Source organism: Vombatus ursinus, unplaced genomic scaffold, assembly GCF_900497805.2.
Source record: "Vombatus ursinus unplaced genomic scaffold, bare-nosed wombat genome assembly UNPS02000577.1, whole genome shotgun sequence".
In the NCBI taxonomy this organism is placed as follows: Eukaryota; Metazoa; Chordata; class Mammalia; order Diprotodontia; family Vombatidae; genus Vombatus; species Vombatus ursinus.
In genome coordinates, this window is record NW_020940355.1 from 30,937,339 (window position 1) to 30,965,323 (window position 27,985).

The window sequence follows — 27,985 nt, forward strand, 5'->3', positions numbered from 1 at the left end:
CCTAACAAGGAGGCTGACTGGAACCCAGCACAGGCTGCATCCAGGGAACAATGGGGGGACATTGGCTGGTACTTGATATTTGTTATCAATTGTATGTGAATGGCTTATAGTCTGGAGGACACAAATCTGACAGAAAAGACTGCAGGGCCCAGATATGACAAGTTAAAACATCCTTAGCTCTGTTTTCCAACCATGTAGTATCAAATCCACCTCATAGCCAGACTCAGGAATAGGCAGGTGGGTAACATTCCTTTTCAAAGGGAACATAATGAGGCAATTGAGCCAGGAGGATCCCATCTTAGACTGTGGCTAAAATTGTCTTCTCAGCTTTTCCCCGGATGCTGACTTCCCACCAGTATCATATTCTCTCTGAGTAGCTTTTGGCATTTCTCTCAGATGTTGGATTATTGATTATTGATGGATTATTATGATCCATCAAACAACTCAAAATAAAATCCTATGAGCTTTTACCTCACACAGCAAGTTTCACTAATCACAGTTTAGGAAAAACTTTTCCAAGATTTACATCTCAAACTTAAATTTGTCTTGGTGTAAAAAGCCAATCATTAGAGATTTCTATTCACTTGAAAAATTCTCAGCAAGCCATAACCCAAACAAGCTTTTTGGCTAGTTTACATATTAAAACAATAACCAACAATAGCCAAATTACTTTAGTGGTAACCAAATTATGAAAAGTTGCTTGATGTAAGTGATGCAAAAAGTTCACCAATTTGAAACTTGAAACAAACCCATTGCCAATCAGGTGACTTCAGTTTTGTTAAATGTATTTCCAATTACTTTACACAGAGAATCAACATCTCAGAATCAACATCTCATCATTAACAGTCAAAACTACAACTTTAAAAAAGCATGCTTACCCAAGTTCAGAGGCTAGTTTCTTTACCTTGAGCAGGATGTACTGAACCTGAGTGACGCTTCTAGGCAAAGGCCCAAGGCCATTGCCAGTGGGACCCATGGTGTAGCTGCTGCTTCTCCCCCCTCCTTCCTTTCCCAGGTGGGGAGAGTAAAATCAAAGGTGAGGAGTAAAGGGTGAAACTCTCTTCTCCTATGAAAGGAGTTGACAGATACTCTCTTGACTCAAAGGAAGGGAGTGGGGAAAAGGAGTGACCAGGGTTGTAAGGAGGAGTTTCAAAACTCCTTAATGATCAATCACGAAACCTCCAGAATCTGCCAATTTTTAGCTGTTCTAACTTTTCCCTATAACCTCCATGAAGGAGGATTCAGGGGTGTAGAGGGAAGAGAGCAAGCCTCAAGGAACCAAAAAGCAACTACAGTTTTCCCCAATTCCCTAGTGCTGAGAGAACTGACAGAATTGGGCACATGCTTCCAGATAGGGCATCTGTCCTTGTCCTTTATGATATGGAAGGTGTACCCAGGTCCTTGGCCTTGAACTGACCCAGTGGACCGAGAGCCTGAGAGCATCAGGCCGAGCATCAGACAGCCTCGTAACTGTCTGCCAGAAAAGCACCTCCAAGCCTTGATGCTTGGAGAGTGACCCCAATTGCAGAGCAAGAAAGAGGGGAGGGGAAGGCTTACATACCTTCCAGTCTTGGCTGGAAAAGAACTTGGGCTTAGGCAGTTTCCCTGTATGGAACACCAAAATGAGGTTTAGGGGTTTAGCAGTGCTGGGACCCCAAAATCACAACATGCGGGTCCTACCCAAAAGAATTTGACCTAAGCCTTCTTTCAGCCAAAGACAAGGTTTATTAGAACATCCATCATATAGGGCAGACTCTTAAGGAATTTGAACATTAGTGAGCTATTGGCTAGGTTGTAAGAATCTGAGTCCATGGCTAAATTATAAGAATCTGAATCTGGAACCTTTCTTAAGATGATAAGTAGTATCTATATAATGACAATAAACTTGAAGAAAGAAAAGTAGAGAGAGAATTCCATTAAAAACAATGACAGGCAATGTAAAATACTTAAGAATCTATTTAGCAAGACAAACCCAGGGACTATATGAACAAAATTACAAAACACTTTTCACAGAAATAAAGACTCATCTAAACAATTGGAAAAACATTAATTTCTTATGGGTAGACTGAGTCAAGATATTAAAAGTGACAATTCAACTAAAGTTAATTTACTTATTCAGTGCTTGACTAATAAAACTACCAAAGAATTATTTTATAGAGCCAAAAAAAAAAATAGCAACAAAATTCACCTGAAAGAAACATAGGTAAAGAGTATCAAGGGAATTAATTGGGGAAAAAAGAATGGGAAAGAAGGTGGCCTAGCAGTTCCAGATTTCAAACTATATTACAAAGTGATAATCATCAAAACAATCTGGTACTAGCTGAGAAATAAAGTGGTAGGTCAATGGAATAGATTAGGTACACAATACACAGGAGTAAATGACCATAGTAAACTGTTGTTTGATAAAACCCCAAACCAAGCATTTGGGATAAGAACTCACCATCTGACAAAAATTTCTGGGAAAACTGGAAAGCAGGGGCAGCTAGTGGATAGAACACTGGCCCTGGAGTAAGGAGGACCTGAGTTCAAATCTGGCCTCAGACACTCAACACTTACTAGCTGTGTGACCCTGGTCAAGGCACTTACTCCCATTGCCTAGCCAAAAAAACAACAACAACAAAAACTGGAAAGCACTTTGGCAAAAACTAAGTATATGCCAACATCTCACAACACATATCAAAATAAAGTCAAATGATTACAACATTTAGACATTAAGTGGGATATCATAAAATAATTGAAAAGCATGGAAATTTTTACCCGTGAGATCTATGAATAAGGGAAAATTTTATGACAAAACAAGAGAGAGAGAATCATAAGAGATAAAGTATCATCATATAAATAAAGGGAGAGAGAGAGAATCATTTGGTGTTTGGAATTTGCTACATTATGTTGTAATTTTTCTTATATCCATGCTCTGTCTCTTAAACTAAAATGAAAATACTCAGATGGCAGAGATAGTATTTGTGTGTATGTGTGTGTGTCCTAGATATAACACTGTCTTGCACAAATGATGCCCTTTTAATTTAAGTGTATCAATGATGATTCCAAAGAGGATGATCATTGTCAGAAGGAAGAGGCTGAAGGAAAGGGGGAAAGAATGAACATTTATCTAGTGTCTACTGCGTGCCAGGCACTGTACTTAGTGCTTTACAATTATTATCTCATTTGATCCTCACAGCAACTCTGTGAGTTAGGTGCTGTAATTACTCTCATTTTATTATGCAATATGAAAAAATTTTTATCACACTGAAAATGTAATAACAATCTCCCCATGTTTTAGCAAACTGGCTCCAGCATACCCTTGGATGGAATTATCATGAAATTTCAATAGTATTTGAATCATGATTTCTCTTGTAGGAGAACAAGGGAACAAAATGAAAAAAGGTAAATGAAGGAAGGATAAAAAACTCAGCTTAAAAGAAATAAAGAGATGAATTTCAGAATACAAATAAAAAATGTCACGGGAATGAGAAGAGAAGTGAACATTTAAGTGGTGAAAATAGTGAAAGATCTCCACCCAGACCATCGTACTGCTGTGTTGCTGTTGCTCTTACTGTGACACTCTCCTGGGAGATATTCAAAGACCATTTCCTGGAAGAACTAAGCTATTCATCTTTGAAATGGCGGCCCTGGGATTATGCGCTGATGACAAGTGAGTAAGTGAAGGCAAACTCATACACTTCATGCATACATGTATTGTGTGTATATGTGTGTGTAAGTCTGGCTGTGGATACATGTCTCCACTAGTTGAGTGTAAACTCCTTAAGGCCATGGGTTCTTTTTTCATTTTTCTTTTAAATTTGTAGAATGTTGAAAACTATCTTTACATGTCATTGGAAAAAAAATAAAACACTATTAAGGAAAAAAAGAAATTGTATCCCTAGTATCCAGTACCCTGGCACAAAGTAGGTACTTAATAAATGTTGTTGCTTGGTTGATTGATGAAACAGAGAGAAAAAAGCACTACCTCAGCTATTAACTTGCGGATTAATCTTGAACAAATCCCTTCATTTCTCTGGACATCAGTTTCCTCACGTGTAAAATATGAACTTAAATAACATTTATCTTGTAAGACTGTTGTGAGGATCAAATTAGATAATAAAGAAATCACCCTACAGTACCACTTAAATGTGAGATAATAGTAGTAATGGTGGTAATAGTAATAGTTAAATGAAGAGATTGGACTAGATTAAATCTCTGCCCCTTTCACTCTTAATAAGATGAAAATCTTCCAGCATTCAGAAGACTTAGATATGATGGAGACTTAGATACCATCTAAGCCAGTTATCTCATTTTACTGATGAAGAAAATGAGTTCAGAGGGGTTAAATGGCTACTTTCTGTTCACATAGGTGATAAGATAGGAGAGTCAGATTTCAAATTGAAGTTTTCAGGTTCCAAAACAAGTATGCCACAATGTTATCTCTTCAGATTTAATCCGTTTACAATTTATTCATTATGATCAAAGTGAAGAATTAATGATGAGTTGTTGACAGAAATCTTGTTTTCGCTGATTTTCCAAAACATAAGCCATGAAAAAACATAAAAATATTTCAATACTCAAATTATTATAAAATAAACAGATATTTTCAATCAAATCCTAGGTCCAGTGAGTTAACACCAGCTGTTACTGTTAGAAAAGAAGCACTTCCCCTGAGCTACTCTTTTGCATCTCAGTAAGTTTGTTCATTCAGAAGGAAAAGGGACATGTCAAGATACCTTTTCTTTGCTACATGTGAAACTGTGTTTCATAGCTACCCTGCAGTTTCCAGATGTCTAAAGGGCAATGAGAGTGTACACTGATGAAACAAATCTGAGCATTTGGGGAATCTCCAACGGAGAAGTCCCCTGAAGGAAATGAATGTGTGGTTACACTTCTGCGCCATAGCAGAGCACTCAGAGAGCCATTTCACAATTGACAGTGACAGTGTGTTGTAACCCCTGTGGTGTGTTCCACCAGGCACCAGGACTGCTTAGAATACATGTACGTGTAGCAAAGTCAGATCCTGCATATCCTTACAACTGAATCCTGAAGCACATTGTAGAATGAATGGGTGGCCTATTTTTCCCAATCTACATTTCTTGGAACCAAAGATGATTCCAGATGGGAATAGAGACTAATTTTTTAATGGGTTCTACCATTTTCCTAGTAGTAATTCAAAGACCAAGGCAGACATTAGGTGAAAGGAGTGAGAAGGAGACATTGCCAGTTAATCCCTTGAAAATAGGTTAAAAAGAGGTGATTTGATACTTTGAACAGTCTTTATTGATTTTAAAATAGTCTGCATGAATTTAAAGTGATAGTAACTAGGTTATAGAGTTGCTTAATCAAAGTGTGTTTTCTCCAAACAACAAAATCTGTAATAAACAAAGAATAAGAGACAGGCTGGAGCTGAGAACTCATTGGTATATAGAACTCTCAGACAAGGAAGCTACCTCAACTAATGTGAATTGGCACTTCTGCAAGCTCTAATTTTGGAGAGTTGCTTAGAGCAATGGAAGTTTAAGTGACTTGCCCAGGATGACACACCCACATATTTCAGAGGTAGGACTTGAACCCATGTCCTCCTGATTTCCAGGTCTCTGCTCATTATGCAATTCTGCCTTTCAAACAGACAATTATATGAATGAAATAAACTTGTTTTACTATTGGTAGGTAATTCTTTGTTTCTAACTGCAGAGTCAAACTCAAAGGTTTAAATTTTTATTAAATAATGTTGATATGAGTAGGCCATCAGTAGAGGTAAAAGCAAGTTTTCAGAAAGCTTACTGTTAGACTCAAACAACCCAGGTCTTCCCAAGAACATTTAGAGATCAAATTGGAAGGTGAACAACAAAAATAAAAAAAAAAATCTGTTCTCCATAAATGACGGCATTGTGATCTCTTATATGCTAAATGAGGACTTGGAAGTGGTACTAATGGAAATAAAGACAGTGCTCTCACTCTTCTTACTATCTTCTACTTCTATTAAGTTCTTACCATTTTTGTCTTTCTTTGTGCCCATTTTTGCATGCACAATCCCATTGATATCTCTAGTTTTCTTAAAGAGATCTCTTGTATTTGGCATTCTACTGTTTTCCTTTATTAATTTCAGAAAATCTTATCTCTCCCTATTTTCTGGAATTCTGCATTCAGTTGGGTATATCTTTCCCTTTCTTCTTTACCTTTACCTTTTATTCTTTCCTTAGCTATTTATAAAGCCTTATCAGACAGCCATTTTGTTTTCTTGCTGATTTTCTTTGGAAAGTTTTTTGCTGCTTCCTGTTGTACAATATTATTAAAAACAAAATGAAGAAGAAGCTGCCATAGTCAGCCCCACATCTTGTTTTTACTGACTGTATAGAGTTTCTCCACCTTTGGTTGCAAAATATATAATCAATCTGATTTTGACAGTGATATGTGATGCCCATGCATAGAGTCACCTTTTGGGCTGCTGAAAAAGAGTGCTTGCTATGACCAGTGAGTTATCTTGACAAAATTCCATTAGTCTTTGCCCTGTTGTATTTTGTATGCAAACATATATATATACATATATATATATATACATATACATACATATACATATATATACATATATACACATATATACATATATATGTATATATATATGTTTGGGTGTTATCTCTGGAAGTTGTAAGTCATAGAACTGATCAACTCAGACTTCATCATCAGTGGTTGGAGCATTTACTGTGATGTTGAGCAGTTTGTCTTAGATTCGAAGCAATGTCATTCTGTTATTTTAGAGATTATACCCCAGTACTGTTTTTCTCACCCTTTTATTAACTATAAGGGCTGTGCTATTTTTTCTAAGAGATTCTTGCCCACAGTAGTATATGTAAAGCTCACCTAAATTAAATTCACCTACTTCCATACATTTGAGTTCATTGATTCCCAAGATGTCAATGTTTAATCTTTCAATCCCCTGTTTGACCGCATCCAGCTTACTTTGGTTCATAGAAGTATAGCAATGAATTAAATTTCTTTTAAAACCTCTTTTTTCTTTTCTATCATTCTATAAATTTCTAGTACCATAAGCACTTTAGTGTAGATTTCCATGTGTTACACAATATACTTTAATATGTTCCTGAGTGCATTTGTTATATGTGAATGAAAACACATTCATTTGTTTGTTATTTGTTATGAATGTCAGAAGAGAAATCCAAATTTAAGCACCATTAATATTTTACCACATTGGTAAAGATCTATGAATAAGCACTCATTTTAGTGTCTTCATGTTTTTAATAATAAGGTAGGTACTAATGTTGCCAAACATTAAAATGATATGATAAATAACAGACAGCAGCTTCTGTTCAGTGATGTTCCATTAAATGAATATTTATTATTCATGGTTTATGCTCTAACTGTGTTATGCTAAGTTATCTAGAGTATTGATGCTTCTTTCTCCTCTTCTACCACATCTCCTCTCCCACAACAAAACAAAACAAACAAACAAACAAACAAACAAAAAACAAGATGACTAAAGGCTCATCCTTAATTATAGGAAAACTTCTGATGTGCTTATATAAGCAACAAAAATAATAATACCATACCATTTGTATGTTTAGGGGGAAAAATACAGATGTATACAAAATGTTCATCTGTCTTAAATCACGGAGAAAAATACAGCCCTAAATTAAGGCAAATAGTTCCCTGAGATATCAACACTTTGAAAGTTAAATAACTAATTACCCACATTTCAATACTGTTTCACATGACTACAAGAAATCGTATTGACACATCTGATATTTATGAAGATGTTTTATGTCATGGTCTGATCGCTTTCTGTCTTTGCATATAAATATCTTCTGTGATAACATCTTTGTAAATGAACAAACATTTATAATGCCTGAAATTAACAATGCAGAAAGACACTTTTTTTAGATATGATATTAAGTGCCTAATAGAATGGTGTCTAACCAGTGGGAGTTCAATATTGGACTCATTCTTTTAAACCATAAAATACAAAATGTTAGATTATTTTGGGGAATATGTTTGCCTCTGAATTAGTTTTTCATGTCTGTATGATTTTCTGTGTTTCTCTGTGTGTATCTATTTTCTATTGTGTTGAATATGATAAAATTGGTACACTCAAAATATAAAATGCATTGTTTCTCACGCACATGACATAATTTTCCACTATTCTGTATCCAAAAAATCAATACAAGAGCTCACATTTCTCACTTTTGTCTTTGCAAAGGCTGGCTGCCATACCCTGAGTACTCTTCCTGTCTTTTGGAATTCCAAGTTCCATTCATAGCTCAAATCAAGTAGCATCTTTTCTTATCCCAATTGTTAAGATTTGCCCTCATGCTCCCCCTACTCTATTAACTTGTTTTTTTAATATATATATTTTGTATTTACTTATCATATATATATATATATATATATATATATATATATATTATTCCTGCCAGTAAAATACAAGCCTCTTGAGGACAGGAACTGCTTCCATTTTTAATTTTTATCATTAGTTCTTTCATTTTTTTGCTTTGTCTCCTCAGTGTGTCCTAGCACAAGAGTTCCTCCCTATAACTCCCTCCACACTTTTTAGCTGCCTTTTTTATGTTGTCTTCTTATGGGCACTAGAAAAATACTTTTTTAGATTTAATTAAAGTTAATAGAAGGCAATGAAAATGATACTTTTCAGAATTTAAGATTTGGGAGACAATACTATGGTATACCTACATAAGTATGAATAACTTCTCCAAGACGTTATCAAGTAGTTATTTAGCCACTGCTCTCCAGTGAGGTGAAACTTGGCTTCTTTTGATATACTTCATTCCCCTTTTGCATAATTATAATTGTTGGGAAGTTCTTTATATCAATCAGAAATTTATCTATCTGTGTCTTCCACCCATAGCTCCTGACTCTGTAGGTCTATCAGGAAAAAAAAAAGCATTCTTCTATGCAATAGCCCTTCAAATATTTGAACACAGCTATCATGTTCCCCTTAAGTCTTTTTTTTCTTCTCTTAAAATTTTCAGCTAGTCTTTTTATGATGGAATCTTCAATCCCCTATCTTCTTGGGCCTGCTCATCAGAATAATATGTTCCCATTTGTCAATGTCCTTCCAAAATATGAAATGTAAATCAAAGCTCAATATGAGAGACTGGAACAGCAAAAACATCACCTCCTCCATTATGAAGAGGCAATGTTTTGCTTAATGTAGCCTAATATCGTTTAACTCTTTCAACTACTGTGTCACATTGCTTAATCATACTGATCTTCCAGTCCACTAAAATTTCCAGATTTTTTTCATGCAATTTGTTGTCTATTCATTACTACTGCACCATATCCTTTTCCATTTCATTGTTTTAACCTAAATATTAGATGAGTCTTATTAAATTTCATCTTACATAAGCCCAACATTCTAGCTTGTACTTACATACTCATATGCACATATACACTCCTACTCTATCTATCTATCCATATGTTGAATATGTGTGTTCTTCTCTCAGTACAATGCAAGTTCTTTTAGGACAGGGCTCATATCCTTGTATGTACACAATAATGCATACATTCATATATGCATACATGTATACATGTATTATTACTGATACTATTATCCAACATATTAGTTATCTACTATACATTCACTTGTACATTATATGTGATAAATTGCATCTACATTCATCCAAATTCGCAATAAATGTAATTATTACAAGGACCTTCTCTTCATCCTGTCATGTGCAATCACCACAAAGAGTTTTCTGTGTTGTATTAGCAATGTTTTACTGTGGAGATCTCTTTATATCACCCTGAAGGCTAAAGAAGCTATAATATAAAAATAAATTTAGGTAAAATTCTATAAACTAGATTGTCACTTTTCCTTTTATAGATTAAAAAATCACCCTACAAATGTGATACAAGTCAGGTTTGTATCTTTGCAGTCATTACCAGAAACAAAACATTTCTAGATTTTAAATATTACCACTTTACAAATGCAGGGCTAAGGATACAAAATTCAGTTCTGACAAAATTACTTCTATCTCCTAGAAAGCCTTCAAAGAAGTAAAGGCCCCAAGACTTTTCTCTTTACAACATAGTTTCTCACTGTTCCTTGAACAAAGGAGTTACCAAATGAAGTGATGAGAAGAGAAGGGAAAACAGGAGGTGGCTGATGCTGTCAGCTGTTTGTGAATGCCTCTGAAGCTGATCAAAAAACCTTCCCTTCACCGCAGAATTAGCCTATTGGAACTAGTTATAGAATGCGTATGCATGCTCCATAGTCTCTCCAAAGTACTTCCCTTATAATTCATCATGATTCTTTGAGATACAAGCTCTCTAGTGAAGAGGTTGTATGCAACCTAACAATCTAATGTGATTGCTACATGGGCCAGAATTCAATTACATATGGTATGGTTATTTATATATTCTTTTTCTTATTAGAATACAAGTTCCTTGAGGGAAGCTATTGTTTTTGCCTTTATTGTATTGTCAATAGGCAGTCATAACTTCATGAAACTTGTGTGAAAATTAGGTTTATTACTAGAGAAATGAACATGCATGTGGAACCCAAAGAGTTCATAATCCATACAGAAGTTTGTATTTTTATAACAGCAAGACAAAAGAAGGAAGAGATACCAGAAATCTCCACCTAAAGTGGGGTAGTATGGGAGGGGAAAGGTGCAGTATTGGTGGAAAAAGGACAGAACACCTCTTGAAGGGGAGGAGCAAGGCAATGACAAAACACTTTTTTTCCCCTCTTGGGAACTGTTAGACCATGAAGATAGGATAGTCTGCTTATCTACAAGGGTCTCAGCTACACAAACAGTTTATCAGTCTAGTGCAGACTGACTGGAGCTTGTCTTGACTGACAAGGACACAAAGAGAATCCAGTTTGGAATGCAAACAACACATTATGTCAGCTGGGAGGGGTTGGGTGGGGAGGGGGGGACTTCATCTTTGACACATTCAGGGCCTCCTGTATGCACTAGGTCCAGGGTTTCTGGAAAAATACAGCAACTCAAAAAGACAAGTTCAGGGTAACTCTTAACATTCCTTAAAATAATAATTAACACAGTCCCTGGCATGAGTACATACTTTAAAAAATACTTTGATTGATTAGATAGGCCAGCAAGTTATTTAGAATTATAGGATTCAAGGGGGGATGGGGGAATGAATGAAGCACTAATACTTGGTACAAAGCTTTTTTTTAAACTTATTTTTTTAAAAAAATTCTAAATCAGGTTAAAGGAAGTGAATTATGATATTGGTGAACCATGAATCACCAAAGGCAACCAGTGTTTGAGACTATAAGCTATGAATTATAATTGTTTTTGTTCAGTTGCTGTTCAGTCACTTTTCAGTCGTGTCTGGTGCTTTTTTCTTGGAAAAGATACTGGGATTGTTTGCCATTTCCTTCTCCAGCACATTTGGCAAATGTGGAAACTGAGGCAAACAGCATTAAGTGACTTACCCAGAGTCACAGTGAGTAAGTGTCTGAAGTTGAATTTGAACTCAGGAAGATGAATTTTGCTCACTCCAGGCCTAGTACTCTATCTATTACACCACCTACTTGAATCATGAATTATGAACAGATCAATTTATGGAATCATAGAATTTCAGAGTTGGAAGGGGTGTTAGTGATCATATAGAATAATACATACCTGTAAGAGAGTTTTTTTTTTTGTTTTCTCCTTACAGGTGGTCACTTGGCCCCCCTCTGAAGACTTCTAATGAGAGGGAAATCATTACCTTCTGAAAACAGCTATCCCCCTTTTGGACTGTTTTCATTGCGAGCAAGTTCTTAGTAACACTGAGCCTAAATATAGTTTGCCATAACTGTCTTATCACTGCTCTGAGTTCTGCCCTCTGGGGCCAAGCAAAACAGGTCTAATTGCTCTGGCATATGACATTTCTTCCAGTTCTCTAAGATTGTTTTCATGCCTTCTTCAGACTAAACATCCTCAGTTTTTGCAACTGATTCTTGTGTGGTGTGTTCTTGAACCCTTGAGCATTCTATTCCTGCTCCTCTGGATGCTCTCAAATTGATTTATGGCCCCCAATTGCCAATTGACCTGAGCAGAGCACAGGACTGTCAACTCCCTCATTCTAGGTATTGTGTTTCTCTTTTTAAGGAAAAAATACTAAATGCATTTTGTTTCTACTCTACAGATATTACTAAATAAAAACTCAAAGTCCCCACACAATACATTCTTCTGAAATGGCTAAGAAAAAACGCTAATGGGTGATTACAACTTCATTTAATTTTCTACCTTTCTACACTATATTGTCCTTAATTCAGCCCAAGATCCTATTCACTTTTTTCATTGACATATCACACTATTAATCACATTGATCTTGCAGTCCACTAAAACTCCCAAATCTTTTTCAGATAATTTACCAACTAGACATAGCTCCCCACTCTTACCCTTAATTTTTTAAACCTAAGTAGGAAATTACATTTATACATATTAGATTTCATCTCACTGATGATTCAGCCCAAATTTCCAGCTTATTGAGGGCTTTTTGGATCCTGTGAGCTAATACATGAGCTACTGCCCTCATTTAAAAAAATCATTTACAAATTGTATAAGCATATTTCTTGGGTGTTTGTGATTTACCTACTTTAGTGTTCAGTTCTATCTGCAGTGACACATTTGAAAAAGTTGGTTATTAATATATCCCATTAATTGTCTTGCCTTCTTATGATACTAGAACATGAATAAATGTCACTCAACATACTTGCTTCCATTGCAAGTTGATCATCATGATGGGACTCCCTTTCCTGACACTTACTATCTGTGTGACCTTGGACAAGTAACTTAACCCTATTTGCCTCAATTTCCTCATCTGTAAAATGAGCTGAAGAGGAAATGGCAAACCATTCCAGCATATTTGCCAAGAAAACCCCCAAAGGGGTCACAAAGAGTCAGATATGACTGAAAAACAACAAAACAACAACAACAAAGTGTCCTACACCTTGCAGCCCCAATCTATACTTTGGCTTGTAAAATTGTTGTCAGTTTTTGTATTACTAAACAGAGCTGTTATTCTCATATGAATCCCAAGGAGTAAATTGATTATTCATGTTAAGATCAGAAGACAAAAACAATGCCCACTATTCAACATCTTGTTAAATTTAGATTTTGGTCTGTCTTCAATTAAATGTATACTTGAGGCTAAACTACATGCTAAAAATGGTAGTAATGGTGTAAGAGTTGAGGCTTCTTAGTGCTCTGTTCTCCTAAACAACCATGTCGGGTGGCTAATGGACCCATGAAGAAACTGGGGCTCAAAGAAATTTAATGACTTGCCTGTGGTCACATAATATTTAAATATTTGAGTTATTTCAAATACTGTCATCTTAATACTAAGTCAAGGAATCTTTTCACTGTGCAGTACTGACTTTTTTTTCTTAATTACATTTGGATAAAGAAAACAGTGAAAAATCCTATGCCACATAGCTATCATGTACTCTTTATAGTCAAACTATTCCATGTCACATACCGCCTCTCCACCACTGTTCTAGCATTCTTCTTCTTATATTGGCTACAATTCCAATGCTATGGCCCTTTCCACTGATTATTAAGTCCCACCTCCCCCCAACCTCCATTTATGGAAGAAACAACACCAGATATCATGCTATCTTTAAACCATGACAGCCCAGACCACTTTTATCTCTGGTCCCCTGACATATATTCTTTGTCTCTACCCTCTGATTTCAGCTCCCTTTCACGTGCTGACTTCCCACACTATGATGTAAGTGCCTTGAGGGCAGGGATTATCTTTTTGCTTGTATTTATATTCCTAGCCCTTAGCAATGAAAAAACATTTGTTGTTATTGCTTGACAGTTTCAGTCGGTCTGACTCTTCATGACTTCATTTGGGGTTTTCTCAGCAAAAAATACTGGAGTGGTTTGCCATTTCCTACTCCAGTTCATGTTTACAGATGAAAAACTGAGGCAAACAGGGTTAGATGACTTACCCAGGGTCAGACAACTAGTAAGTGTCTGAGGCCAGATTTGAACTCAGGAAGAATCATTTTCAGGCCTAGCTCTGTATCCTTTATGCTACCTGGCTGCCCTATAGTGAACATTTACTTAAATGTTTTATCTTGAGTATTCTGCTCTATCCATATTGACTAACCTGATTCTCCTACCTGAAAGTTAGGTATGTTATGTTTCACCTCTGCCTTGGGTTTTTCAGTACCCCTAAATAAGTTTAGGATGTCTAGACTTTCTATCAACGATTCCAGGCCCCATCAATTTTGTTTCCTCAAGTGCAGGACAGGGTCCCATGGACCCGAGTTCCATTTAACCATTAACAGATTTGTTTTTACAAAGAAATACTTACTTAAAAAGTATATTAACAAATACACAAATAGCTTATCCCACCACACCACACTCCATCCTCGAATGTGTGGGGTTAATCCCCTCAGTCTCTGGAAAGGGAAAAGGGATCAGGTTTATAGTTATGCTCAATTCTAATGGAGAATAGTCCCACGTTCCAAGTCCAAAATCCCCTTGGGTTTGAGGTGCCTGGGCCCAGGCACCTTGGCTTCCCAAGGCTTCCCTACCAGACTGGCTGGTTGCAGCATCCTATCTAGAATCCTGGCTCTGAGACCACCATGTCTCAAACTCCCAGATTCTATAGAGAATACTGCTGGCACCTGAAATTGAGGGGTAAAAACAGAACCAAATGCAATAAAAAACACTCCAGGCCCATTTCTTGGAGCCTGAGTGAAAGAGAGGGGGTGGCAGAGGTATCCCTCCTCCCAGTTCAGTTCATGGAATCCATGCTGTGGGTAAACTATGTGTAAGCTTCGCCATCTGGACATAGCAGGAAAAAGCATACAAGAATGAAAGAAACTGTCCCAATCTGTCCATTTTTAAAGATATAACCTGTTCTGGCTATGGAGGCAAGTGAAGGAGGCTACTTCCAATAACATGATAGGGAAATACAGAGACGCAAGTTATCTCCATATTAGAAGATCTGGACAAGTGCAAAGCAAGCCCTATATCTATCTATCTATCTATCTATCTATCTATCATCTATCTGTTAAGAATTAGTTTCATGTACTTTTTTTTAAAAAGAAAGTAGCTTTTATGTGAGATTTTTGGCTGAGTAGAGATATTTGTGAACCAGAAACGTTACTAAAATTTCACTTTTAATTTCTGATCCACTGAGTTTTGGGGAGGACAGTTGTAAAAGAAAGCCGGGCCGTTGAAGCACATAGCCTAATGCGGTATAAGGCAACAAGCACTGGGGTCAAGGTAGACCTGGGTTTGAACTCCTGTCTGACAGTTACTAAGTCTATAACACTGGATAAGTTATATAACCTCTGTAAGCCTGTTTCCACATCTGAAAAATAGAGATAATAAATATAGTACCTAAATCAGGGGTTCCTGTGAGGATCAGTGATAATGAATATAAAGTTTCTTAAATTCTTAGTGAAGTTTTAAGTTGTTAAAGCTTAAAGGCAATCAATGAATATATAATAAAAATTTATTAAGTACCTCCTATGGGTCAACCACTGTGCTAATTGCTAAGGACACAAAGAAAGTAAAACACAGTCTTTGCCCTCAAGGATCTCACAGTCTAGTAAAGGAGACAATAAGCAAACAACTATGTACAAAAAAAACATGTACAGAGGATAAATTGGAAATAACAGAAACAGGCATGCAGTGATTCATACCAGTGATTGAAACTTCAGTAATGGCCCAAAGATGCAGTGCTAGGCACAGAGTGAGCATTTGATAAATCCCAACTGATGGAGCTCAGATATTCTATATTTATACTGCACTATGGAAGAAAGCTAAAGGCAGGTATTTGGTCTAGTCAGTAAGATAATTGTCAATAGGTAGACTCTTTGAGTTTATAAATCTAGAAATCACAATTTTAATATTTTAGCATCATGTCAGGAAGTTTAATTTTCCATTAACATAGACTAGACTTTAGATTGGAAATGGAAAGGCATTAGAGTGAACAGGGATGAGGAAATGCTTCCTGTAGAAGGTAAAATTTTAGCTGAGACTTGAAGCCAGGAATCCAGGAGGCAGAAATGAGGAAGGAGAGCATTCTGGGAATGGGAGAGAGACTTTTGGAGCAAGGAGGTAGTGTCTTGTTCAAGAAAGATCTAAGAGACCAGAGTCACTGGATTCCAGAGTATGTGTGGGGATGGTAGGTATAAGAGAACTGGAAAGTTAGTGGGGCTGGGGGCAGGTTATGAAGGACTTTGAACACTAGAGGATTTTATATTTGATCTTTCCATCCTGAAGGTGATAGGGAGCCACTGGATATTAATTGGGAGGTGGGGAGGAGGGGGGTCAGATGGGGAGTGAAATAGGGAAATCACTTTGACAGGTGAATTAAGGATGGATTGGAGTAAGGGAGAAAATTAATAAGATCACCAAGCAAAAGAGTAGAGAGTGAGAGGAGAAGAGAACTCAGAACTAGAGCCCTGTAAGATATTCATAGTTAGCAGGAATTATTTAGATAAAGATCCAGCACAGGAGACAGAGAAGGACAATCAGATTGGTAGGAGGAGAACAAGTAGAGTACAGTGAGACGATCACTGTAAGAGGATGGTAGACTATGCCAAAAGCTGCAGAGAATTCAAGAAGAATATAAACTATGAAAACTTAAAACATTTGGGACACATTTCATGCTTCACACACTTTAAAGTTCCATGTAACCTTAAGTGTCCCCCACCCTTTATTCTTGTCATCTGCAATGTCAGAACCCATTGGTAATATTTGGGGTAGAAATGTATGGACAATTTAGGAAGTCACTGGAAAACATGGACTGGAAGAATGAAGCCTCTTGGAATCAAGTGCTGCTCCAAATATTTTCTGAAATTATTAGATTACTAAAGACAGAGAAAATGTCATGAGAAATACATATTACAAAAATAAGAACTCCCAAATAACATCCTTGCAGCATTACAACCTTACAATTTCCCTCTTTAAATTGTTTATTCATACCCTTAGATTACAATTGCATTTTGTATTCAGAGAAGATCGTTGGAATATTTTCTATCAATTTTGTGTCAGGAAGCAATCTTACTCTTTAATCTTTCTTTGAAGAGGAAGATCTATGCCTAATCCATCAACTTTTCACATCTCTAGTGTATCTCAGAAAAAACAACAGGAGAGGAAAAGGATGAGCACTTTGAAATAACGGTCAGGGTTATACTGTTCAAAAGATCCCTGCTCTGGCTTGCTTACTCTGTGAAAAGAAAGAAATGATCAAAAGTTTGAAGTGTGATCTCCTTTGAAAGCTGCCTAGAGAGGGTTGTGTGAACACTAGCTTTTAGGCTGTTCAAGCAGCAGTTTCTTCTCTGAACTCTCTGGTCTCTCATTATCTCTTTTCTGTTCCACCTACTGAAACTAAAAAGAGCTTGGGTTGGGGTCAAGCTGTTGTTGGGGGAAACTGAGCATTATACAGGGCTCTTTGGCAAGCTAGTTGTCAGTGCTCTTGGTGGTGCTGTTAATCAAGGATTAAATTGGAACAGCTTTTAGCTATCTTTTGTCAAAAGTCCCTCAGCAACCTAGTCATCCTATGTTTTACGAATACCTATTTCCTAATGACTTTTAGGAATTTGTTCCACACGTGTATTACAATGATTCGTCTGTAAAATAATAACTAGTCTTCATGACTCCTTTAAGGTACTTTAAATGCCATAGGCTAATGTGAAAATGCTCAGGAAAATTCTGATCCTTAGTAACTCATGCTGGGTTAAGGCAACACAGAACAAGTTAATGTGATAGCTAGTGATTATTTGAGCATTGTGTGCAGACAACTTGAGTAATTCTTTGAAAGGCTGTCTTATTTAGGTGAATAATCTATACTGAAACCAGGTCACTTATAGCCAACAAAATGGGCTTTAGGACAATGAAAATGATGTTCTGTTTGACTCCAACAAATTCCTTATGATTTAAAGGTGCTCCCATAACCACAAAGGGCATGCAGTGATTCATACCAGTGATTGAAACTTCAGTAATGGCCCAAAGATGCAGTGCTAGGCACAGAGTGAGCATTTGATAAATCCCAACTGATGGAGCTCAGATATTCTATATTTATATTGCACTATGGAAGAAAGCTAAAGGCAGGTATTTGGTCTAGTCAGTAAGATAATTGTCAATAGGTAGACTCTTTGAGTTTATAAATCTAGAAATCACAATTTTAATATTTTAGCATCATGTCAGGAAGTTTAATTTTCCATTAACATAGACTAGACTTTAGATTTCTTTATATTTATAAACTATGACTGAGTGTTCCTCAAAGACTATGGGCCCACATGGACTAGGTATAATCTTGGATGCTAACTCCTAAAGCTGATGTTATCTCATTGACTCTGACCTTATCTGAAATTATTCTAAAAAATCTTCTAAACGTAGTTTTCATTTTCCTATGTCTAGGTTTCCTCAAATGGGGCCAATAGGATCTGAGTTCTAATCAAAATAGCAATGCCTATAGGATGGGCATAATTTCCATTTTGTGATACAAAATAATGCTGAAGTAGAAAAGAGCTCAAAGAAATACAAGAAGTATTCAAAGAGAACATTTGCTTTCTAGGGAAGAATCTGAACTGGGGGGTTGCCAGAGAAATCATTTGACATTCTGGCAGATCCTAATCCCTAGCAAAAGAGTCTTATATAACTCTTCTCAGAGTTATAGTATAAATCCAAGGTTTGGATTAACCTCAGGTAAACATAGCTGGGGGCTGCTGAGCAAGCATACTTCCCTTTATATCTGACCTCTGAATCTCACTAACTTTAATCCCCAAGTGAGATGTTGCTTAGAAACTATGTGGGAGATGCTCTTCTTTCTCTAAGGACATAGTATAAGGAAATACCTTTCTTCCTATATAAGATCTGATTCCCAGAGCTTCAAATTTGGGAACTCTCAAACTTGAGATTGTCAATGGGGTAACACCCAAGGCTAACACTATCTAGGATATATCTAGCAGTGTTCTGCTCAATATTTAACAACTAGCTCTCTTTCCCTAAGAAATGTTCCTACAGTACATTTTTTTTTTTTGGTTAGGCAATGGGGTTAAGTGCCTTGCCAAGGGTCACACAGCTAGTAAGTGTTATGTGTCTGAGGCCGGATTTGAACTCAGGTCCTCCTGAATTCAAGGCTGGTGCTCTATCCACTGTGCCACCTAACTGCCCCCCACAATACATTTTGAAGTTTAATTTTCATTATTTACATTTTCTCCATCTTTTTGCTAAGTGTAGACAACCAAGAAAGAAATAAATCAAGTCCTGGTTTGAAGCATTTGCCAATGCTCAGTGTGAGCATTTAACAATCAGCTCTCATCAATTGGTTTAAGCTAGCTCCAGCACATTGCTGGAGACAACCAGTTTCTGGCTAGAAAACAAGATTCTAGCATTATACTGCTTAGAAAATTGAAAACCCCTCCTCCTATAAAGAAGAATTTGAGATTAAAGAACACTGCCTTCATGAACCAAATTCCTCAGAGAAGGTGAGCATGACCATTTATTCCACTCCTATGTTTCTGTGGAAATTCTGTCAGTGACCCAGTTGTTGCCCCCTTGTGGACTGAGCAAGCACATGCTTAGGGTTTCTACTCTAAGGCAGTTTCTAAGCAAATACAGTACTTGCCTCTGCTCCAAGGCAGACCTTTCCACTTCCTGGAGGGAGTCCTAGTGTGACTATGCTTGAGACAGAACTATGTATGAAAGAGTCTTCCCTCACTCCCATGACCAACCTCATTCTGTTTCATAATGGCTGTCTTCTGAACGCAGAATGAAAATAAAATTGTCTAAAAGAGAGCCAATTCTGGTCTGTCAGATCACTTTTATAGGTCTCAGAGAGCCATGGCTCCATCCTTAACCTCAGTCAACCATTCATCTTGGCGGTTATTGTTGTTCATTTGTGTTTGACTTTTCATGACTCCATGGACCATACTGTCCATGGGGTTTTCTTGGAAAAGATACTGGAGTGATATATCATTTCCTTCTCCAGTGGTTTAAGGCTAACAGAAGTTCAGTTGACTTGCCCAGGACCACATAGCTAATAATTGTCTGAGGCCATATTTAAACTCAGGTCTTCCTGATTCTAGCTCCAGTGCTCTGTCTACTGAGCCATCTAACTGCTCCATTCATCTTGAAGCTAACCCCAATCACTAGGAACAAATTAGGAGATCTATGTCCGTTCAACAAGGTATCAGTGAACATTGCAACGTCACTCATGGAAGTGCCTCTCAGATATTTGCAAAGGCTCAGTCTCTGAAACATCAAGTTGATTAGGGAAATCATCATACGGATCAGAAATTCCCCTGGAGTCACAGGACTCTGATTCAAATTCTTGTTCTGACGTTTACTAACCATGTAACCTTGAGTGAGTTATGTCACCTCTCTCGGCCTGTTCCTTCATCTGTATAATGAGGGAGTTGACCTTTAAGATTGAAACCAGCTCTAAATATATCATCTATGATTCTCTGAACCCACTTCTTATGTTAGTCTGTTTCCCTCTCCCCCCAAACCAGAGGGACCATAATGGGGAATCCTAAAATGAATTAATGTGTACCAAACACCCCAAATAAAAAGGTAAAAGTTTAAGTGAATCTTTATGAAACACTTCACCTTGCAAAAAAAATGCTCATGATCATTTCATCTCCTGAAATAAGTAGATGCAGATGTTCTGTTCCACTAAAAATAGATGTGTTTAATTTAGAGACATTGCACATTTAAAATGAACAGAAACAGTTGCAAAAAGATTGACTCTTATTTCTCACCTCATAGGGATATTTGCTTGGCTTATCTTATATTTCTTGCCTGCCTTGGTTCTGTAGGTTGTTCTTGGATCTCCTAATACTGGAGCCAATTAAGGTTCCTCTAATGTGAAAAGGGCAGCCCTTGCTCAGATGAATTGTTGCCATCAACTCTTGATGTTAACATCTTGGAAGTATCTAACTTTCTTTCTGTTAGGACATTTCCTGGGAAAGCTATCATTAGGCAAGTTCAATTACAGCTGGACCAAATTGAATTTCTAAAAAGAAATGATCTACTTTGGTGACATTTGTGTGGCATTGAATTAGCTTCTTTTTATGGGGCAAACACCTTTGTCCTAGGAAAGTATAAAGAGTAGCTGGACCAGTTCATCAGCCTAATAGTCTCCTATATCATTGCATATTTGATGGTGTTGATTAGCTTGCTTTCAAACTAATATGGGAGGATGAAATTGTTTCTCTCTAGTTCTCCCTCCAAAAATAGAAATTTCTACCCAAGGAGATGTCTGTTGCTCAGTACTTCTGTTAGGGTAAGTTAGAAAGCAATTAATGACGCTAAGATGCTGTGAAGATCAACTGCTTACAAAAGATACATGGATTTCGGTCAGGATCTGATACTGTTTCCTGATGTTCAGTCATTTCTGCTTTTGAACTGCTTTAGAAGAATGAATTGCCAACACTGAAAGTGTAGAAACCTGCTTAGTGCTTAAAATGGGAAAGTGGATGGTTTTCTCTTTCTATTACACAAAGAATATCTTACCTTCATATTGCAAATAACTTAAGGGCAGGGACTATTTCTAGTTTACTCACATTTTTATGTTGCCAAGTGTTGTGTTATAAAGATAGACATATTTAATACATCTGTCAAATATTAACTATAATTACGAAAATGTTTTCCTCCAACAACCAAAATATCATCCCTTTACCTTCTTTATGTTCTTTATATGCTAAGGCTTTATGCAATTACTCTTCAAGGTTTGGTTCATTTAAAAGTCAGAAGACAAGGCATCACTTAGAGAAAATTCAGGGAAATCAAGACTGATGAACCCAAGAAAACAGAATATGTACCATCCTTTAGAATGAGTACTGAAGTACTGAAAATGTGGTCGTCTGCTTTTCACTTTGTTGTTGTTTATTAGTCGTGTCTATTTGTGATCCTTTGGGGGTTTTCTTGACAAAGATATCAGCTTGAGTGGTTTGTGTTTCCTTCTCCAGCTCATTTTGTGGATGAGCAAACTGAGGCAAACAGAGTTAAGTGACTTGCCCAGGATTACACATCCAGTAAGTATCTGAAGCTAGATTTGAACTTAGGAAGAGGAGTCTTCCTGACTCTGGGCCTAGCACTTTACCCACTGTGCCACCTACCTGCTTTAAAGCAAAGCAAAGGTATCACTAAACAATTTTTGGAACTTTGCAATAGATTTGAGGTGCTTTCAATAGGAGGATTGAAATGGATTCCCAAAGTAGGAAGAAGTTTCCTGCTCTCCATGGAAAGACAATGAGAATCTACCAGTGCCACTAGACAATGACATTTATTAGTGGTCACAGGAAGAAGTGACAAGTAGTGGTGGCTGGAACTCTCTTTTGAAGAGTAATAATTGAAACATGCCATGCAGATATAACCAATGGTAAAGAATGCTGTTTTTCTATGGTATGCATCAAGGATGTGACAGAGGGACTCCAAAGATGTAAAATCACATGCCCCCTAGCCACTTCCAATGATTAATATGAGAATAAATGATAAAGAGAAAAATCTAGAATGCATAGCCAGGGATTATGAAATTTCTCTCTAACAAAATAACATAAACGATAACTGCACAAAGAGGAATACCTTAGTGGCACGGGTGTTTCTGCACCAGAATTTTTTGAAAACATTTTTATGAAGGCTAGAAAGAAATTTCTTAACTAGAAAGCTAGTTAAGAAATCAATCTATAAACATTTATTAAACATCTACTATGCTTCAGTTATCTTCAGTCAGTCAGCCAGTTAACTAGCATTTAGCCAGATGTTGAGGAATCCCTAATGACAAATAAACGACAGTCTATTTCAATGCTCTAAAATATAATAGCAAAAATGTGATGATCTCATCTGATGGGTTTTCTGCTTCAATGAGGCCCCATGATGTAACATGACTAAATATGTTATAGTAGGGCCCTAACTAACGGGACTTTAATATCTATACCACCAATGACTAGCTCACCTAGCCCTGTGAAATACCACTCCTTCTCTCTGGGTTAGTTCTCATATGAGCAGGTCAAAATTCCCATAGATAGACTGCCACTACACAGTTATATTCAAACTCTCTTAAAATAATAGGAAGTAATGTCATTAAAGAGAAATACATTTCCTCTACTTAGCTTTCTAATTCTTATGCCCCCATCTAATGTGTTTTTCTATCAACATACCTAAGCATTCACAACAAAATAGATCTACGCATTGTGTGATATTTGCATAGCCAGCCACTCACAATAATGACACTTTGAGATCTTAAACATAACCATTTACTTAAGGAGAAATAAAACGATATTATAGATCCCAAATACATGAAAGAAAATACCTAGTTAATAAGATACATTACAGTGTACATATATAAATCTAGAACACATTTTCCTATCAATGCACTCAATAGCTAAAAGAATGGGTACATATTTAATAGGAATCTTTCAGAAAACACCTGACAGAGGTAAACGCATGCACTTAGTTTATCTCACAACACTAGAGAATAGGTTTCAATGTCCCTGGTTTATTCAGGAACATCTGCACCAATTTATACTACTTCTCTGCTCACAGACTGACTGCTGATCCTCAGAACTCCTCAGCTAGGGAGATCCTCTTCTCTATAGAGACAGCCTTTATAAGGTTTATTTTGATAAACCATCAGCCTTAAAAAGGCATTTAGAAAGTGTTAGCTTTCAATGTGAACACCAGCTATACAGTTGACTAGCATTCATTTAACACTTGCTATGCACCCAGCATGGGGAATACAAATGCAAGTAGATAGCCCTTGTCTTCAGGAAGCTTACATTCTAATGGGGGGGGGAGAGAACACAGAAAAGGAAGTGGGAAAGTGGAGAGGGGTCACAAAGGTACCCAGTGTAGGGGCATGGTAGTCCTACATGTAGGAATTAGTGGAAGTCCTACATGTAGGCTGGAGAACAATGAGACATGGCTAGTCTAGGTGCCCTCCTTAAATGGAGGAAGGAGCCCTCCTTAAATTCTGGAAGGAGCCATCCAATTGCATGAAAGCTGCAGGGGTGCAGAGTACTTCCAATATATGGATTCCAGCCCTGGAGTGAGGCTTTAAGATACAGAGCTGGTACGTGGTAGATGAATTTCAGAAGGCGTCTTGGAAAAGAGTGAGACATGGGCAGGGTAGCAAAGCAATAGCAAAGCCTCCTCTTCATTCCCTTCTGAAGCCAGATGTGGCAGCAGAGAGCAATAAATGCTTATGAAAAGCTTCAGTTTTCTCCAACACTAGGTGGTGGTAAAGGACAATAGTTGTTCTGAGAGTTCCTGGCCAATGATGTTTATTTCTCTCCAACCAATTAGGAATCACTCATTTGAAGCCTCTTGGTTGACTTTTTCTAGTTGCCAGAAATCCAACAGAGAAGATTTTCACTTCCACTCCCCATCCTTTCAACCTTTCTTCCCTTTTACATTTTCATTTTCTACTGCTGTCTTGAATGATACCTTTCTTGTCCTCTTCAATAGCTTAAATAAGTCACTTTGTGACTCACCTTTTAAATAACATCTCCCCAAATTTCACATCAAATTGATTGTCCTTTGAAAAACATATACCTTATTATTCAAATGTTTATGTGATTTCTTTTTTTTTCTTAGTTTTACCCTCTTATTAGTTATGCATATGTAAATTGAGAACTGCCCATCATATCTTAGTTCTTAGGACAAAAAGGTCCTCCATCTCTTTGGTACCGGTTCTTTAAAATTACATTTCTGTAGTTTTCAGCAAATAAATGATCTGTCTCTATCTCTTTATAACATCAGACTGTTCCTATACAAATAATGCATTGCTCTACTTTGTTGACAAAGAAATTCAAGTCTTCAAATCTAAACTACAGGTCATTCTTCTCCCAAATTGTCAAATCTCATCTAAGGCTCACCTTTCATGGGGTAAGGTTCCTAGAAAACAGAGCAAAAGTCAATAATGCAAATTTTGATACATTGAACCTATAGGAAATATGGGGTTAGGCTGCTGAGATCACCAGAAACTATAATCATTTGCTAGAGATTGATAAAAATATATTTTTGTACATGCAGTTCTTTATAACAAAACATTAATTCTCATAATATGCAATTTCTTAATACAGAAACCAAGAAATAACCCATAAAATGCAGTACACAAAATAAAATTGGTAACATGCAAAACATTTTTTCTTGCTATACTTTCCTCCTTTTGAAAGAAAGATAGTTGATTAGCTAAAACAAAACTTGTGGCTGTCAGGGGCTGCAGACATTCCTTTTTGGTGTTTATTGATTACTTTTATTTTCTCACTAAGCAGCATCACTAACCTAGCAGGTTTGGGCTTAGCACCCAAAGGACTTGTACTATACTTTGGTGGCATAATTGCAACACAAAACTTGAGCTTCTAAGGAAAACAATGAAAAATACATCAAATGCTTGGAGAGTTCTTTATTCTATCATAGTAGGGTAAGCAAGACCAGTAGAGCACCTAGTAAGAGACTGGCAGTTCCACAAACTAGCATGTATCCTGTTTCTCATTTTTTTCCTCTGGTGGCTTAGCCATGAATGTGTGTGATTATCTATGTGAAAATAAAAATTATGTCACTACTAAAATCATGTAAATGTTTGAAATCAGGAAAGTTAAATGAGTGAATGTTAAGGATTGACTATATATTTTAGCAGTTCTTTAATTAAAACAAAGTTCTTTTCATACTCATGTTAGAATGCTCATCTATAATAGCAACAATAACTTATGTCAGAGGTGGGGAACCTGAGGCCTTCTATGTTCTTGGGTGTGGCCCTTTGACCTAGTCCAAGTTTTACAGAACAAAGCCTTTTGTTAAAGGGATTTGTTCTGTGAAGTTTGTATTCAGTCAAAGGGCCCCACTTAAGGACCTAGAGGGCCACATGTGGCCTTGAGGCCACAGATTTCCCACCATTGTCTTATGTCCTTTGAAAATTAACATAAATTTCTTCCTCTACACATATGCACATGCAAATAAAATAATAAAAATCTTTTCTGCTCTTTTCGTATGAAGATCTTAAACAGGAAATGTACCTTACAATTACTTTCAAAGACCTTACATTCCAACAAAATGTAAAAAAAAAAAAGCATCATATAAAAGATTTATAGAATATTAATAAATTAAATAAAAAGTTAATGAGGTGGTTATTAATATAAGAGTACTGGAAGTCTGGCACATATGCAGAGTACCTGTAATGGAGTCTTCCCATAATAAGATGCTGGAGAAACTGCTTCATATTTCTGGGAGAGCATTGATGACTGAGAATTGCCTTGGAGAGACTTGGAAACATTGTGGACATTCTGTAACTGGTTTTAGTTTGCTAGCCACATAATAAAGAGGAATGACTTTGATTGGTTTGTTTTCATCCTTTTCAACTTGATAGGAATTGTACTTTACTGTAATAGTCTTTGAAAATCAAAGGTCATCCCTTTCACCATAATAAGAAAATCACCTCAGTAGACTCCCTTTCCACTGTGAACCTTTCCCCACCACTGCTAGCACCACCCCTAAAGCTAGAGAGGGTATGTTACCATTAAAATTTGAAGAATTAAATTCTCCAAACTGTGATGAATCTCTTTAGTCTGGTACATGTGCTTTGAGTGGGAAAGGGGGAATAACTTAAGAGATTGTCACTCTTGCATAGACTGTTTAATTACTTCCATTGCAATGTATATATACATGTATATGTGTGTGTGTGTATAATAAATGTGTATACATATATACATACACACACACACATATATATATATATATACACATATATATACACACACACACACATATGTAATTGTCACCTACTATGTGGAAGGTACTGAGCTGGGACTGTGAATACAATGACAGAAGTTTAAACAGTTCCTCCCCTCAAGTAACTTACATTCTACTGGATCTCAGTTCCATTTGACAATATAAACCAAAAAGGACACTGGAGTTGAGATCTTGCTAGATTTAAACCTTTTCCCAATCATTTATGTGAAATGCCAAACTAAGAGAATTGATCAAATTAATCAAAGATTGGTCATTAGAACTCTATGTTTAGGATTTTACTAGGGGATACAAAAGTAGTCTAAAATATGGACATTGGCATCAAGAGTATCACAATCTAATTAGATAATTGAAACTAATCATATGACAATTCTGAATGTAACAACTTGGCTCTCTAGTCTACATATTCTTTCAGTATGTATTTGGATATGACTTTTAATGAAAGTTCTAGAAACAGACTGAATGTATTTGTATGTATTTGGATATGACTTTTAATGAAAGTTCTGGAAACAGACTGAATTTAGTAGCTTTGAATTCTTCTAGGTTGTTCCAAATCTTCCCTAAAGACCTTTTAGTCTGTTTGGAATATTTTTTGCTCACTTCAGGGAAGGTCTGTTTTCTGCTTGACTCCCACTTTCATCAGGGAAACAGAAGTAGTAGCAGGGTTATGTGTTTCCAACTGGAAAAAAAAGCATCTGAATGAGACCTCTGCTCTTAAAATGCTTTGTCACCCTCTAAACCTAAGTGTTAAAGACTTTCTTTTCGTTTGTTTGATCTGAAGTGGAATCCCTTTTAGTGTTCCTGTAAAAAGCTGTAAGTACTGTTAGCAAGCCCTTTACTATGGATTCATTTCCAGGGCTCCAGCTAATCTGGTTTTAACGATTAAAATTTTCTTCCTATTTAAAAATTGCCTCTTTGTAGAATATTTTGAATGCTGTGGAGGAAAAAGATGTCTCCTCTCTTCAGTGTACCCTTTGGTTCCAGGCAGTAACTTTTTTTTTTAGTGATCATCTGAATGAAATATCTGTCTTTGGTTAGGTTCAGGATTTTCTTTTTTTAAGTTTATCTTTCCTGAAGGAAAACCTGGATTGATTCAATTCCAGATTTTTTCTTTTATAAAGTACACCACATCTCTTAAACCTCAGCCATCTCATACTTTCTTAAGTCATCATGTCAATGCAGTAGATATTTTTAATTGTCTATTATGTACATGGCATGGTGCCAGGTGCTTATATCATATATTACCTAGGAAACAGTTGGAGCATTGAAGCATTTTGGGCACCATAGCA